The 16,582-nt window shown below is 48.2% G+C and overlaps 1 protein-coding gene across 1 annotated transcript in view; it reads left to right on the forward strand.

Annotated features, from left to right (window-relative positions):
* The window catches only part of SH3BGRL (SH3 domain binding glutamate rich protein like), a 40,371-nt gene that overhangs the window by 11,385 nt on the left and 12,404 nt on the right, over positions 1–16,582 (forward strand). The gene's annotated exons all lie outside the window — the stretch shown is intronic.

A 16,582-nucleotide genomic window follows, 5' to 3' on the forward strand; every position in this document is an offset into this window, starting at 1 on the left:
CCTGCTTGCGTGAGCCGAATGCTCCCGTTTCACGTGGCTGTTGGCAGCGCGGTCTGCGGGCGTCCGCTGAGGTGTCCCCTCGGAGCGAGCCTCAGGCCTGGCCCTTCGTGACCGTGGCAAGCAGGAGCTGGCTGACTCCTGCGTGTCTGCAGCTACTGCAAGTATTCCCGAAGCTGCCAACTTTCTGTGAGCCTCCCATTTATCTTCTTTTTTTTTTTTCCCCTTAAAGAAGCAGTTCCTCAGGTTACAGTATTTCGTAAAAGTCTGCACTAAAATAAAAAAGGGATTTTTGGCCCTCAGGATGATAAACCCTTGAAATGTTAGCCAAGCAAATTAGCAGTTTCCAAAGTTGGTGGCAATACAGACTGTTATTTCCTAAATCTTTTGGCTTCTGGATGCTTTGGTGTGGCTGCACTGAACTAAGTGTGCTGTTCTGTTTCAGCGTAACCTGACTCTTTGGAAAAAGAGGAAGAAAATTTATATTTATCCCAAAGGCTTTGGGATAAATATTCAGGGAGAAAAAGCTTTCTTCTCTTGATAAATTTATTTACGTTTTAGTGTCTTTGTGATGACTCTAATACTCTGTGGCTAAATAACATCTGTGGCATGTGAGTTCTTGCAGGATGGAAAGTGATACAGAACTGAAGAACCTGGATTTGCCGTAGGGCCCCTGAGGTCATATTATATTTTTTCTTAAAGTAATTTCTTATTTAAAAATTATAACTGCCTGACTTGGTATAAAGGTAGTAAAACAACAATTAGTAATATAAACTTCAGATCCTTTTAGTCTTGTCAGTTAATTTAGTCTATTAGTGCTAAAACGTACAGGAAACAAACCTTCCTTTTACTGCAAACCGCAGGAGCCTTGCGCAACGCTTGTCTGTACTTTTTAGCTCATTTGTTAACCAGTGTTTTTCCTGTTTGCTCTCTGTGCCGTGAAAGGCTCCTCGCCACCAACAGAAACGCGCAGGTTCTGAAAAATGATGACGTTCCTAGCAGCTGTATCAGTAAACACCCAGTGCGGTAGCTCTCTACTGTCTGTTCATGGTGACTGTTGATTTAAGGCTATCTTCTCAGGCTGCTTCTCCAGTAAATATTAGCCAAGTGCTATGCAGACTGGTAACTGAAATCGCAGGGTGGAATGAAATTTGACCTCTGCTGTTTTGTTTTAACTGTTGGCTGTAGTGTTTCGTCAGTTCTTACAGATTTCAGCTGCTGTCAACTTTTCACAGGCCTAGTTTCAATCTTAAGACCTGTCCTGGAGCCTGTATGAAAAGAAAATAAAGGAGGAATCATTTTGGCTTTCGGGGGAAGATTGGCTGAAAAAACCACTCAGAGTCTGACAGCAGTGGTGACATCCACATTTTCAGGACTGAAGCCTTTTTTTAAGTTTCTAGAGCAAGTGGTCGGGTTTTCAGTAGCACCCACAGTGCCTTTATTCCCATTTTTCTCAGCCATGTTGAGAACTTCTGAATATCCAGGTATTTGCCATGTTCCAGAGAGTTTTCTGCAACTTATATATTGAGCCTGCTTATCTTGTTGGAGATTAGTCTTCTGTCTGTTAAACTGTATTGCAGCCAATGTCTAAAGCCCATTTATGAGACTGGACTCTTCTGTATTTGCTTTTTTGGTAGGATAGAGCCAGACATGATCCCTAACCCAGATATCAAAGTAAATAAGCAGTGATTTGAAAAAAGAATTATTATTACTAGCAACTAAGAGCTTGGGAAAAGAAGCTCTGAGAGATGAAGGATGCATTCAAAATTATTCAAGAAGTCTGTGACAGAAGTAGCTTTAAACTTAAGCACTTTTTTGCTCTTCCACATAGCAAAAGCTCCTGTTTCCTGGGAATTTTTCATGCCTCAGAGAAGATGGTGCAGCAGAGAAAGGAAGGCTGGATGCTGAGGGCGCGGAGACGCAGGCAGGGCGCTGTGCCAGAGAGGAGGTCGTTGCTCATGAGCGTTGCTCGTCTGCTGGCGACGCTGGAGATGCTCTGGATGAAATGTCGCGAGTTCATCCCAGACCCCGCGGCAGGTTTTTTTAAGCAGGCTCTGGGTTTCCGCTTCCTTCCCCGGGGCAGTCTTGGAGCGTGGTGATCTTTAATGCACCGTGTATTTGGTGAGATTTGTCTGTTCCTCCTGGCATTCTGATGGCATTAACACATGATGGTGTGCAATAGTTGTGTTAGTTTTATACTGTTTCTTCAGAGGAGTTGGTCTATTCATTTTTACTTAACCCTGTTTGGAGTCAGCTGCTACGAGTGGAGGCGCATTAGAAGTGCAGTGAAATACAGCCTGCCAAATTCCAAGTTTGATGCAAAAACAACTGTGCGTATTAGACGAGGAGTTCATACTCAGCTGCTGCTTACGCTTTGTTAATGGATAACCAGGATAATGGGGTCTGTATTCCGGCACTGGGACGGCTGTCTCTCTGTTAGTTTTGGATGAGACAAGAGCGGTTTTCAGGCTTATAAAAGACAAATGCCACAAAATTGACTTACAAAATTGCCAAGGGCCAATTTATTTTATGTTGTAATCATGGTATTTTTGTTTTGCTTATGATAATTCTGAGTGCTGCTATGGTTTGTGGAAGGTAACAGTGCACATGGTTAAAGCTATGGCTTTGCAATACATCAACTTTTTTTATGTTGTCATCTAAAGTAACATAAGGGAGAGGCTTAGGCCTGGAAGTTTGGTTTTGTAAGATGCATTTATTTTGGATAAATGTAGTCTAGTCACCAAAGAAACTGGAAGAAACCCCAATATATGAATATTCACACTTGCGAATCCTTCCTGTTCCTGAATGGGGCAAAGGGCTGAGAGAGGAAAAGAGGCCACGGTTTGATACGCACTTTCCATCAGTATTGCTGCTAAGGGAGGCAGTGCCATATCTACGACAGCTCGTTCCCATCTCTGCACCGTCCTTCCCCGCTGTCGTCGCGAGCGTCTGCGCGCCCGCACGCTGCGCTGCATGCAGGACCCCTACAGAAGCACGCTGCTCGTGCAATTGGAAGAGTTTCTCCACTTCAGAGCGCTCCAAAAGCATGCGCTGGGGCGAGAAGGGGGAGATGTATGTGCTCAGAAATGTGCATTCGGAGTTTGAGGAGAAGGCAAGCGTTTCTTTCAGTAGTCCTGGTTTTCGCAGGCTGAATGTGTACGCAAAAGCTTCATAGCACAGAGCAGAAGCAGCCTCAACCGCATGAAGGACTACTGTCCAGTACACCAAATCTCACGCAGGAGTGTTAAGCATGTTTGACTATCACTTGTAAAACCACCATGCCAGCAGGCCGTGGTCAGCCGGGTCCTGGGGAGGAGCCGTCCCTGCCCCAGGCTTGAGGATCGTAAGCTGGCCGCAGCCTCGTGCGAACCTCGTGGGAACCTGGAGGCTGCCTGGGGATGGGGCAGAGCCCCGTCTTCCCCGGCCCTCGCAGGCGTTTCTCTCCTCTGGGCCAATGCCAGAGGAGTCCAGGTGTTTGGGTTTTAAGCGGCTGCCGGCCGGTGCCTGGAGACGTCAGGCCGTGTCTGAAGTTCAGCGCTCATCAAGCAAACCTTGTGGGCAGGGTTTCTGCCGTCCCTGCGGCGAGGGCCGTGCTGCTGGTCGCTCTGCCCAGGTGGTACCGTTGCCCAGCGCTAGCGGGGAGAATTAAGCAGTAGCCGGCAGGCATCCCCTTTTTTTATGGAGAAGAGGAATTTTTACAGGTTTTGCTGTTGCCCAGAGCGCCGCCTCCAACTGTTCCATGTCGCTTCTTTGCTGCATCAGCTCTTTGGTCCTAAAATGTTGAATTGAGGTTATAATCCATCCAGCTAGTTGCTGAGCTGTCTCTCTCCCTGCATCATTTCATTCTTCATCATTTTATCCAACCCAGATAATATGGAAATATTATATGGAAATATGGATTTTCCCCCTGCCTTAAGCTCAGCGTACACCACTCCCCGTTCTCGTTTGTTAACTGCTCGACTGGGGGCCAAGGTGCTGCTGCGGATGATTTTCACATTGCCCTGCTGCCTCCCTGGCTGATATTCAGCTGAGTTTTCATGAAACAAGTAGCAACTTTAAGCTCCAGTGCTCTGATGTGAATCGCTAAAAGGATACTGGGATTTCTTAAATGACCAGCTTTAATGTTGGCTGGTACTCACTGAAATCCTGCTCGTCTCGCTCCCTTAAAAGTTCAAATGCTGCTGGTTCCAATTTTGCCGCCCACGTGAAAGATGTATAGTAAGGTAAGTCATGCACAGATCCTGCTTCCTGAGAGAGGACAAGCGCCTGTCTAACGCGTTTCCAGTTCTGAAACACCTTGCCAACACTTTGAAACACTCATTTGCATTCACTCCCCCCTGCTCTGTTGAGGCTGTTAGGTTTTTCTATAAAAAATACGTGCATGAGGAGCTTCAGAGTCTCTTCCAGTAACAGCTCAGATGCTGCCAGCCCCTTACTGTGACTTCTTGCGTTTTAATCTCTCCCTTGCCCAACTGTTGGGGATCGCAGGTATCATGTGTCCAGAAATACCGAGTGTAAAAAAGATTTGCTGCCATTCCATGAACAAATATGTCTATCATCAGCCAAAAATAGAGAGGGAGAGATTTTATATGTTAAAACCTTACATTAAAATCCCTGAAAATGGAAGCTTTGGTTGCGTGGGGTATTTTGCTTGTTTTTTGAAATCCGGGCGATTAATCCCCTCAAGCATTGCTGTCACTTTCCACGTAACTTAAGGAAAAAAAACAAACAAACAAGAAGCTGATCTCTCAGTGTCCAGAAGGGCCCTGTATTTAGAGCTGTGACTGATGATCCCCAAAGGCGCTGTACATCAGCCAGGGCAATAAAGTGCTCGGGGATATTGGCATGCCAGAAATTTGCAGTTTAAAAACGCAGATAATTGCTGGTAACTGTTCATATTTCATATACATCCTTCTGGCCAGGTCATGTTGGTGGGTGGTTGTTTTTCAGTCATATGGCAGAGCCAAGGTTATTTGTTGTTGTAGTTTAGTCACTAGTATCAGCCATTGGCCAGATCTAAAGCTTTTCCTATGGACACCACTTAACTGCCAAAGGAAAAATAGCGTTGCACAAGTTTTTAGTAAATGTAGGGTCTGAGCGAGCAAGGCTTTGAGCAGGTTTGGGAGGAAGGCCCTGCGCGGCGCCCCAGCAGGCTGCGGGCGGGTTGTGGCTGCAGCTTTGGGCCTTGCAGCCTCAGACGGGCTCGGACACCGGATTCCAGGTCGAATGCGCAGGGAGCTGCGAAACGCTGCCGACGAAGGTGCTGCATCCCTGCCGCCTTTCTGAGGATAAAGCAGATCAGCTGTTCGAAAGGCTTTTAGGTTGGTTGTCCAAGAGCCGTGATGTGGACTCGACTGAGATCCTTGGATTTTTTCCTTAGATGTGGATGCAGGTCACTCTTCAGTTGTGTAATGTTTAGCAGTTCCTTTTTTTCCATGGCAATTAATAATCTTGTTGTGAATGTAAGTCGGTGTGTTGGGCACAATGCTTGGAAGCGTAGAGCAAAGATCAGCCCAAATGGAGTGAATATGTTCGGTTATTTAACCAGATTACAACAGTAAAGCAGTTCTACTGAACTGGATCTCTCAGCGTTTAACCGTTTAGCTCTTTTCTCCAGGATGAACTCTGCGTGTGTTCCTGGGGCTCCTCGGCCCTAAACTAGGGAAAACTTTTCCTCAAGAAAAGACAACTATCTGAGAGACATTCATGTTTGTTGTAGCACAAGTTCATCCATATTTGTGATAAAACCTTGAAATAATATTATGATTTACATTCTTATAGTCTTTTAATAGACTACAGCTGCTATGGAGAAGGGCTTTTGGTAACCAGGTGTTCCAGGGACTAGCTAGTACTAACGCCATCGTGACTTCTGCATCGCTTCGGCAATTGTGACTCTTCTTGAGCACTTTAGAGAACTAATAAAGGCATCTGAATAAGCAGATGGCAGAGAGCTGGAGTTTTTGGTGTGTTTTTTTATGTTTTTTTTTTTTGTGAAGCAACAGATATTCTGACTAAAAAGAAGGCCTGGAGTAGGCACGTTGCTTCTGGTCCGCGTGGCCATCCACGACGGTCTCAGGAGTTTTGTGCGTTTTGGCTGACCTAGCGTCTTGGGTAACGCAAACAGGGTGCCCTCGGAGCGGTACATGCGACCTGGCGCCCCGGGAACGTTGAACCAAGCAGTCTGAAAGAACCAGGGAGGCCAGGAAAGAGGAGAGGTTAAGGCTATGTAAGATGTTGCCTTCTTTCTTGCAGTCAAGAAAAGGAAGAAAAACTTGTTCCTGAATTTGGTGGCTTTAGTAGCGAAGGAGGTGGGTTTGCAGCTGACAGAGAAGCATTGTCATGTGCTGGAGCAAAATCTACAGTTTATTAAATGGTACTTTTATAATTTGTCTTCAGATCTTATTGATGGTAAAATGTTCTGTATGCTAGAATCCCAGCAGAATCGTAACAGAAAAGCAAGTATAAAGGGCAGTTTTATGTTATTACTATTTTTTATTTTTTCCTGGATGTTTGGATGTTATCTGTTGAGAGCAGAATTTGACTTGAGCTGTGATAATACCTTGATCCTTAAAGAAAGTAACCTTAAAATACATTAAAAAGTAATCCAGCCTTCATTAAGCAAGGCTCCTACCACTGTTTGCCAGAAGCTGAGAAAGTATAAATAAGGAAATGTTACTTGTCCTCTTACTTGACTAATGGGTATAAGAGTCTGCAGTTGGCCACTGCTGGAGGAGAGTAGGCTAAACAGACCTTTGATGTGACACAGCGAGTCAGTTCTGATCTGTTCATGGCTTTTTAGTATCTTTGGAGTTAGAATTTGACGGTAAGAGAACTTCCGTGGAAGTGGCTGTAATGTATCAGTCTGACCCGACAAAGTGACACGCAGAAATCCTGCCGCAGTGTTAAGCGCAAGTGCTACGTATGCCTAAACGAAAGGCTCGCTACCGTTTGGGTCTGAGTGTTTGGACTGTTGATAACGTGTAGCGCTTACAGAGGTGAGCGTCTTCGCCCCGTGATTGCGCCCATAATGCGACCAAGGAGCGCGTGATGCGCTGCAGCCGCCTGCGAGTTCTGCTGGCAGATGGCTGCTCCTGTAGATAGACATACGTCCCAAGTCACCGCGTTGTAAAACCGTAGAGAGACTATGGGATTGCGCTAGGGAGCAGTTGCTCTCCCTGGCCGCTTAGCTGGCGTGCTGCACGCCGCTCGCAGCACTCTGTGTTTGCAGCTCGGTGCAAAGTGCCGCGACTCCGGAGCATGCGCCTGGGTTCCCCTGGCAGCCCAAGGGGCGGAAAGCCCCGCGGGGAAATACGCTGTCCTCTTATAGTGGAAACTGTGCACTTCTAGCAGTGACGGAAACCCGGCGTTAGCATGGTTCACTAAAGGTGCTGATGTAAATGTGTATGGTGCTTTACACACCATCACGGAAGTCCCTGCCTGGAAGTGGATGCAGCTGTGCGAGGGTGCAGTCCAGCTGTGCTGAGCGCTGGGCAAGGGTGCTGAGCACCGGGCAGGGTGCAAGAAAGGAGAGAGCAGTGCAGCAGCCTTTCAGAGAAAGGAGGGGGTTTGAAGGCGAGAGTCTGGAGGAGAAGCTGGCGTGTGGTTAAGAGATGAAATCACTTCAAGCGTAGGGATGAGAAGTGAATGGGGGAAGGAGGAGAGAGACTGTACTGCCTACTTAATCATCTAAGTGTTGTTTTGGGTAAGTGAATGTGTGAGATCCTATATTTAGTGTTGTCCTTCTGTTCTGAACAGCGTTAGACTGTAAATTGAGATTAGTTTTCTAAATTAATATCTTTCCAAATAATTATATTAGTTTATTCTCTCCTTTGGAGTGATGGGGAAAAGGTTTCTTTCTTATTTTCTTACAAACTCCTTGAACATCGATAGAAAGTTAGCGACATGGCAATTAGGAACCTGTTCAACAGGCTGCTTTAATAAATTACACTAACCAGAGGAGCCAGGGCCTGTGTTATCGGCTGAACTTTGCCAAGCAGGCTCAGCCGACTAAAAGCCAAACTCCCAAAGGGGGTTTCTGCTCTCCTTACAGTCTACATCAAAGAGCAAACACAGTTCAGTGGGAGCCGGGCCCGTAAGCGCTTTGGGCTCCTCGGGGAGTCCTGGTCCACACACCTCTGTAACACGGAGCGCGACACCAGCTTTTGTATTTGGTTCTTCTCGTAGAAAAAATTGTTCAATGCAGCAGGGTCTCTTGACCTGGGTTTTGTTGCTTTGGGATCTGACAGGTTTTTAGGCCTTGGGTTACTGAGTGAGCGCACTTACAATGGCATTATAATCCATAAGAGAAGCTTTTATTTTTGTTCTCATGAAGCAGCTTTTCCATTTACGTAATTTTCTACAGTTTTTGGAGCCAAGTCGTGGCCTTGTTTTGGGCGGTGCAGGCTTTGCCCTTTGTTCTAGCTTGGGTTTCTCGGCTTGGGCTGGATAATCCGATCTGCGGTGTGGTACCTTATGCCTGGATAATGCCCCGTTGCTAGTGAAACGTGTTTCCAGATGCAATGCAACTTTCAGGTTAGGTTGCCAAAAGCTTCCAATAGCCTGGGTTCTTCCCCCTCCCGCTCTGGGCGATCGCTTTGCACTCTTTCTGCTTGGGACTTGTACTTTGCTGGTTTTAAGAAAAAAGTGTCTTCCAGAAGCACCAGAAGCACACAGGAACGTGGTTGCTGCCCTTGGTGTGCACTGGAGCCTCTCCATCTCCTGCCACCTCGGCTCCCAGACCCAGCACGTGATGATCGTGCAGCCCGAGCGTGGCGAATGCCTGGTTTGTGGTGGCAAGAACCGTGTCCAAGTAAACACCTTGTAAGCTATCGAGGGCAAACCACATCCAGATAGGCTGCTGCAGCCGTGCAGTGTACATGTTGATACGTCCTGGACTTTCCAGAAATGCCCTGGTGGGAGAAAGTAAGTACGTAGGGGACCCATCTGGCCACTGCCTAATTACTGCAGAAAAAGAAGCGCAAATATCCAGTGAGCTTTTCCAGCCTCCTGTGTTTGATTTAGGTCACATAAGTTCATGGTGGTTTTGCTGTGTTTGTCCCAAATCTCATTCCTTACAGCCCAGAAACCAAGCATTAGAAGAGATAATGATGGCATTACTACATGTAATACTTGGCTTAAAATAACCAGACCAAAGAAGTGGTTAGAATTCTGTAACGATAGTTGCCCAGATCTAAAAATAGGTCTGTCAGGCACAGTGAAGGAGACTCGTGAGACATAAATCAGTGGGAGACACTTCCGAGATTGATCCTGCAAAGCCCTGATGGAGCAGCTCGTTGCTGGAGTCATCTACTGCTGGTTCCCCACCCTTCAACTCAAGTTTACAGCAGTGGACAGGAGCCACCAGCAACTGCAGAACTGGTGCCTCTGCCTTTTGGAGCTCCTGCAGAAAAAATGTCTGGGTTCTTCTTAGAACCCAGTTATATATATATTAAAAAAAAAAAAAGAAAAGCTCCTTGACTATTACAGTGAAAGCACAGGGAAGGCTCTAGTGGAGGCCGGGAAGGAGTATTTTGTCTCTGGACGGAGCCCTGCTGTAGTAGCCGGGGGTGGAGAACAAACTGAAAGGGGCCTTCAGGAATCCGTGGCATTTAAATCCTTAGGTCAGCTGCCATGCTGTTCAGCTCCTGCAAGTTATATTGAACTGGGAGGCAAAATTATGAGCATTTTGCAGCTGATTTGCAAGAATTAGCTTCTGCCTTGGCAACTCACATGAGGAAGGCATTATCATTTTGGAAATTAGGTGAGAAATGCTTAAAAAAAAAGGGGGGGGGGTCTTCCAAAAAATGTCTGTGAATAGCTATTCTGTTAGCTAGTCACAGCACCACAGGTGGCCAAGCCTAAGGAAAAAAAAGAAATCACTGACCCTGGAACACAGAGAGAGGAAAAACCACTGCTGATAATGGGCATATTTAGCTTTATTTCTCTGTGCCTTGCTAGATAACTTCTTGGGCTGCTTCTCCCGGCCCCTGTCTAAGCGGCAGCGGTGAGACCGAGGCCCGGCAGTTGTTTGCAGCTGGCCAGTTTGCAGTTCGCTTTATCGACTTGGACCCGGCGGCGTTTTGGGAGCAGGCTCGGGAACGCGAGGCTGGGCCGCGGCACGCAGCAAGACCTCGGCCTGGCGCGAGGCCCTGCGGCAAATGAATTTGTCTTGGCGGCGGCCCAGCATTCCCCGTGCTGCCCCGCTCCTCCAGAAGGAAAGGTCTCCTTGAGGAGTCTCCCCTCGGCTGCGGGGACGGACAGGGCAGCGCTGCCGGCTGGTGCTGGGCTTTCGCCGTTCTCAGCTCACGTTTTAGCTTGTCAATCTTCAAAACGTACCAAAGCACTTGATGGCTACAAGGCTTACTGCAAATAGTGTTATCGTTTGGAGATTTGAACTTTCTCACCTTTTTGCACAAAACGGATGGCTCGTGTGGTTTAAAGAATTGTCGGCCTGAAATGAAACAGCTTGTTTAAAAGCATCCATGGTTTAAAATGCAGCCGCCCCTGAGGTCTCACCTAGGATCCTGGCTGAACCCAGAAGGCTGGAGCTAGAAACTGTAAAAATGTCTTTAAGCCGATTTTTATCTCTGACTAACTTGACAAGTGAACAAGAGCTGGATTCACTGTTGTGCATTTGTTCTCTGTTTTCCTGGTTTAAAAAACCAAGCTAAGTTTCTCCGTTGCGAGGTGGCGAGAGGGAGGCACTCGAAGCCACATCTGCCCTGTAGTTGCTGCTGTAACTGATGATGTAACGAACCAGGGCTGGGACCTTTATACGAAATCTCTTTAAAATTGTTCTAAATCCTCACAACAGTGTAAAAGCCACTTAATCGCACCTTAAAAAAAAAAAAAAAAGATTTTCTTTTCCCCCATGCAAAAGGTAGGATACAGTCCCACACATAGGATGTCGGGACCCCATGCTGAATGCCGGCGCTGCAGAGCTGCCACCACCTTGGTGACCCGTTGTTTGGCCAAAGCAGCAGCACTCGCCCCGTGAACCGCCCGAGCATTGCAGCGGGCCCTAAACAGATTTCTAAAAGATGTCTCTTGTCCAACAGGGAATTTATTTATAACCTGAAAAAAATAATAAGACTAAAAAAAAAAAAACCCACCAAAAAACGTCCTTGGCCAGCAGTACAAGGCAGACTATTCTTTTCTGTGTTTATCTACGTAAACCAAACAAGACAGAGGAGAAATTTCTTTGAAGTGCGTTTCAATGAAGTCTTTAAGACAGCGATTTCCTTGCAGGGCTGACGCAGCGTGTCTGCCTCGGCCCTTTTCCTTCCATGGTCGTGGGCCCGGCAGTGCTTTCCTCATGGCGACGGCACGTTCATATCTCATCCCCATGCTGTCAAAAATCCACCGAGCTGGACAAGTTGTCTCAAGTAAAATCGCTTCCCTGAAGGTGAACTAAAATAACGAGCACAATTTTTTTTCTTTTGTTGGCTTTCTTTAGTGCTTATTCAAATAAGCAAGTAGTTTTGAATTGCAAATCAATATATAGGTGGGGTTTTGGCAAGAGCTAAGAAATACTAGATTTCAGTTTGGTATCTGAAATGCAAATTTCAGAGGAAGCTTAGTTTTCCTTGAAGTGAAACAGTAATATTTCAGGCTCTTTGACGACATAACCAACTTTGTCCTACTGCTCCCTTTGTGTTTATTATCATTTAGCTATTTTTTTTAAATGAGGGCAAAAGAGCGAAAAATATTTTGAGACTGAACTGTTGCAGCATTTTCTAGTAAGTGTTCTGCCCACTTTGGGGTTAAAATTCCATTTCTGATGGACTATGATTTGTTGAAAAAACATCACCCACCTCTGCTGTTGACAGCTTTGCTGTGGTTCCTCTTCCATTCCCAAGACTTTCCTTGCAGCAGGACAGCGTTGCAAACTAGAACGTAGAATTGTAAATTCAGCTTTTGATACGTTTTTGAATGAAGGGCTATACTTGTTCACAATCCTAAAATGTACGTTTGCATAATGTTCCTCTAGGCACACGCTCTGTTAAAGCTTAATATTTCATAATTGGCTTATAACTGGAAAGGAAGAGAGTCTCGATACACAGTGACAGCTTAAAAATAGGTCTGCTGGAAGCCTGGCCTTGTAATGCTGTTTGTTTGGATTCTGCCTGCAAAAGATTACAGCATCAGGGTCAGGATTTACTTAACCTCCAACCACTTGCCATAAAGGTATTTCCATCTTTGGAGTGGACATTGGGAGCCAAAACCGATTCAGAAGGGATTCGTGTGATTAAATGTTTCCTTTTAACACTCTTAGGAACATCAGCAAAAAGTGTATCGTTTCCACTAATCTGAGTAACTTCAGTTTTTTTTTCGCTCTGCAAGAACGTGCTGAGAAGCGAGAATCACTTGTTTTCAGACCAACGGCGAGGTGGGTTTTCCCCTTGTTTTTGGAGGGGGGCAGGGGGTGGCAGGGGTGAAGCCACCTGTGCACAACACGGCTGCCCCGCGGGCGCCCCTGTCACCCGGGCAGGACCCCGGCGCGCGGCCGGGCGCCTCGGCTGGCAGCGCTGACTCTCGCTTCTCCTTCCATCCATCACCGTCCTTCACTTCTCTGTCGTTTTTGTGCTTTTGCGTCTATCCATGATTTTTCCACCTCTGCAGCGTCCGGGTTGCCTCGGCCCCCAGACTCCACCACGGTTCCTGCAGCCCCTTCGTTCCCGGGCTCCTGCGCTTTTCCCATTCATGCTCCCGTCTCTCTGCTGGCGCCGTCTAGCCTGGAAAACGTGTCAGGAGCACTCAGCATAAACAAGGATTTTCACGTTTGCCAGCTGGGGTTAGCTGCAGCTGAGGGGCCAGGATAGTTGTCAAGCCGAGCGTGGTGCACGTAGCACGAGGGGGTGTCCGGAAGGGCTTTGGCCGCTGTCCATGCCCAGCTGGGCGCCTCGGAGAGCTTCCTGGGGAACGCAAGTGCTCCGCGCTGCCAGGCGTAGCCCGAAGATGGTGCGTTTCCTCCCGAAGGGCCGCGCTCCCCGTGCCGAACGTGGGTGGCGGGAGCCGTCTGCCGTCTGCCCCGTCTGAGCTGGTGTCCCGAGGAGGCTGAACGGTGTCTGGAACAAGACAAAATACATAGAAGCGGCAGCAGGCGTCTGTTGCTCTATTTTAGGCACTTCCATCCCGGTGCGATTGCAGTGCCCAAGGTTAATCGAGGTTTGCTAAACAGGCCCATAAAATGGTGGGATCTGGCAGCCCTGTCCCTTCCGCCTGGCCGCGGGTACTGTGTTTCTCCGGGGCGTTGAGCGCTGCTGCGTAGCTGCTCGTCGCCGTGGCTGAGGGGCCTGGAGGAAGACCTCACTGATCTTCCAATCTCCTCCGCTTCTTTGGCCAAAACACTAGGGTTTCAAACTAATATTACGTGTCGGCCCCAGCGCCTTGTTTCTCTTTGCAGAGACTTTCCACCGCCTTGGAAGGAGAATCACCTCCTTTGACCAAGGCCGGGCGGAGAGCAGCGCAGGGAACGAACGCGGTGCTCGCCCGCCGCAGGGAGCCTTCTCTAGCGGAGGAAAGCTGCTTCCAGCTGGGGATCCTCTTGTGACTTCCCGGAGGGGCAGAGAAGGGCGTCCGCTGGGACAGCCCTGCAGAGCCGCAGTTGTGGACTCCTGGTAGCTGAGCAAGCAACACGGAGACTTTCCTTGCCCCAGAAGCTGAGAGCCCAAGATGAGAGAAGATAGAGGAGATCGGGCAATGCGGCAGTGTAGAGAGGGAGATGTTGCACATACAGATGTTTAAAAGGAAAATTGTGTTTAAGTTGCTGGAGACATGTCGACTTCACTGGCCTGATCCTGGCAACGCGTTAATGTTTTTCTAATGCTGTGAATTTCCCGCTGTCATCAGTGAAGTTCCCAGCATCCATCGCCTCTGGAAGACTGGTTCTGTCTTTGAGCTGTGCACCTAGGTTCGTAACAGAAATGATGGCAGCGTAGGATAGCCAGAGGTATTTACTTCATGTAGAAGAAACATCTTAATGGCTAAGATAGGCTTCATCAGATGTTATGTACTGTGTGGTTATCTGCTACGTATATATAGAGACAGACAGACAGACAGACAGGCTCTCCAAAGGAATTGGGTAACGGGAGCCTGCCTCTGGATGGGTGGTGGTGTGAGACGGTGGTGAGGTGCAATGAGGAACCTATGGGTATGTATATGGTTAGGAGGTAATTTGCTATTAAAAATGACTTAGAAAACAGATTTCTCAGGAGATCAAAATACTAATTGCTGTCAGATGATAGAGCTATTGTTGTACAAGGCAGAGTGTAATTTAATAGTGGATTGGGTAAAAACTATGGGTTTAATTTTTTAATTCTGTGAGCTCTCAAAGTGTGTTCTCTGTGAGCCATTGATTTTGTACAAGTTAAGGAACTGAAACTAATGGAAATGGGCTCAATCTGTAGTTTAGAAGTGGTGGAAAATGGTTAATTGAAACATAACTAGTTTGGCAAAAATCATTTTAGTTTCAGGTCAGTATGTTGCCTTAGATAGTGACCACTAACCGAAGAGAGGTCCTTTATAGAGGCCCTTCCCTCCTTTCAGTCCTACAGAATGGTTCGGGAAGGAAACCCTGACTTTTTTTGAGCTTTGTAACTTGACTGAGAGCTTTCCCTCGCTGCTGCCTCCTGCTATGGCTCTTGGTGTTACAGGCGAGCGAAGAAATCTCTTACCATAGATTTGAGTCTGCTGAAAAACGTTCTTCTGTGTAGCCTGTAGCAGGAATGACTTCCTCGGGGTGGTATTGGCCTGTCCATTTTATTCATTTTTAGCAACGATGAAAGCTAGCTAATGCACAGCAAGAGTCCTGCCTGTCCCTTGCGTGCTCTGCTCCGGCGCCTGAGCTCCTCTGCTTTGGCCCTCGCGGTCCCGGCAGCCCCTTCTGCTGCCCGAGCCGGGCAAGTGTTTTCCCCCTTTGGGAACGCGGAGCTGAGCCCCTTTGCGCTGTGCCGAGATAGATACAGAGGGAGGTCTCTCTCTGGGGTTATTTTCTTTTAAAAAGACAAAATCCGGTTTCTCATGGAATAGTTCCTTTTCATGCGTTGCCGTACAGCGAGGAGCGACGGCTCCAGCGGAGCTATTGCAGTGCGAGCGAGGGGATGCTCGGAGACCGGCAAAGCCTGGATGCGCCTGCGCGAGCCCCGCGGCCGCGTCTGAGACACTGCGCTCTGCCCTCGCCTTCTCCTCGTTCCCGGGGCGGCAGCAGTTTCCCCTCAACCGTGTTAGGGATGTGCAATGTCTCTCCCCGCCGGACCGCGGGTTCAGCCGCCCCCGCGGCGGCGGGCGAGCAGGGGTGCGCAGCTGCCTTATTTGGCGGCCGCCCGCCTGCCCGCTGACCTCGGCGCCGCGGGTTTCCGTGCCGCTGCCTCGCCGTATATGGAGAGGCTGCTGCGGGAGCCTGGCGCCTGGCCCGAATTAGCAGCAGCGCAGCATCTGCAGCGAGCGCTGCTTTTCTCACCGGGAGCTGATTAGGTTAAATCCAGACCTTGAGCTGGTTTTACAGCAAAGGGAATAACGGGAAGAAAACAAATTTCCCGTTAAATGCTGTTTTTTCGTTGCTCGCCAGGATGCGTATGGTTATAATTTCCTTCGTAGTGGTAAATTCATGCCGAGGAAGGACAGAGCAGCTCTGTCTCAGGAAGTTAATAACTCACACGTGACAGTAATAAAAGCCACCTTTCCTGTGACACGGCGACAGCATCTTGGCCGCAGAGACCCTGCTTTGCGCCGGGAGTCCCGCGAGCACGCAGAGGACACGCTGCATCAGCGGTGGGATCTCGTTCAGCCTGTGCAGCTCAGTGCTGGCACCTTTCCCCAAAACCCGTCAGGATCTGGGGGGGGAACAACTCAAGCATGGCCTGTATCTTCTCCCCACGCTGTGCTGCTGCTGTTTTTGTAGAGGAATAGCGTGAGCTAGAGCAGTTCTTGCTTCAAGTCAGTCTGGTTTTGTAACAGGTGAATAATGATGATATTTATTTTGAATAACCTCTGGACTTTGCTGCGTTCGGTAGCAAAACCTCTGCTAGCGTAGGAAGGTGGACGTGCCGTTTCTCTCACCTGCAGCACCGCTTTTGCCAGTGATTTCCAAAGCTCTCCGGAGGCAGTACCTGCAATCGCTGCACTCGGAGCACAGCAGAAAAGGGTTTTTGCCAAGCTTTTTGCCCAAGAAAACTTGAGCCCGAGGTACTTTGGGGTCTTACTGTCAGGAAATCCTTGCGGAGGGAGCTGCAGAGTCGACTTCTGAAGGATGAAAAGTTTGAGTCTTGGATGGGTGAGTTTGGCCTGTGATTCCAGGGCACCTGAGGATGCAGTCGGTACCTTACGTGTCCCGCTAGCAAACTTCACTGCCTCTAATAAACAACGTGCACCCGAGTTAATTTTAAGGCCCAGCCAGCGTAGCCTCTGCAAGGTGACTGCTCGCACCTTTGCCTTTGGACAGATCCTTGGCAAAAAGTCAAACAATAAAACCTCGTGCTTAAAGTCTCCGTTGCAAAGTATCTCCTGGTGCTTTGATGCATTTTCTGGGGGGGGTCTTGTGAGCCAAAGGGAGTATTTTGGCCATGCGTCTGAGTTCACAGCACCC

Source organism: Apteryx mantelli, chromosome 13, assembly GCF_036417845.1.
Source record: "Apteryx mantelli isolate bAptMan1 chromosome 13, bAptMan1.hap1, whole genome shotgun sequence".
Classification (NCBI taxonomy): domain Eukaryota; kingdom Metazoa; phylum Chordata; class Aves; order Apterygiformes; family Apterygidae; genus Apteryx; species Apteryx mantelli.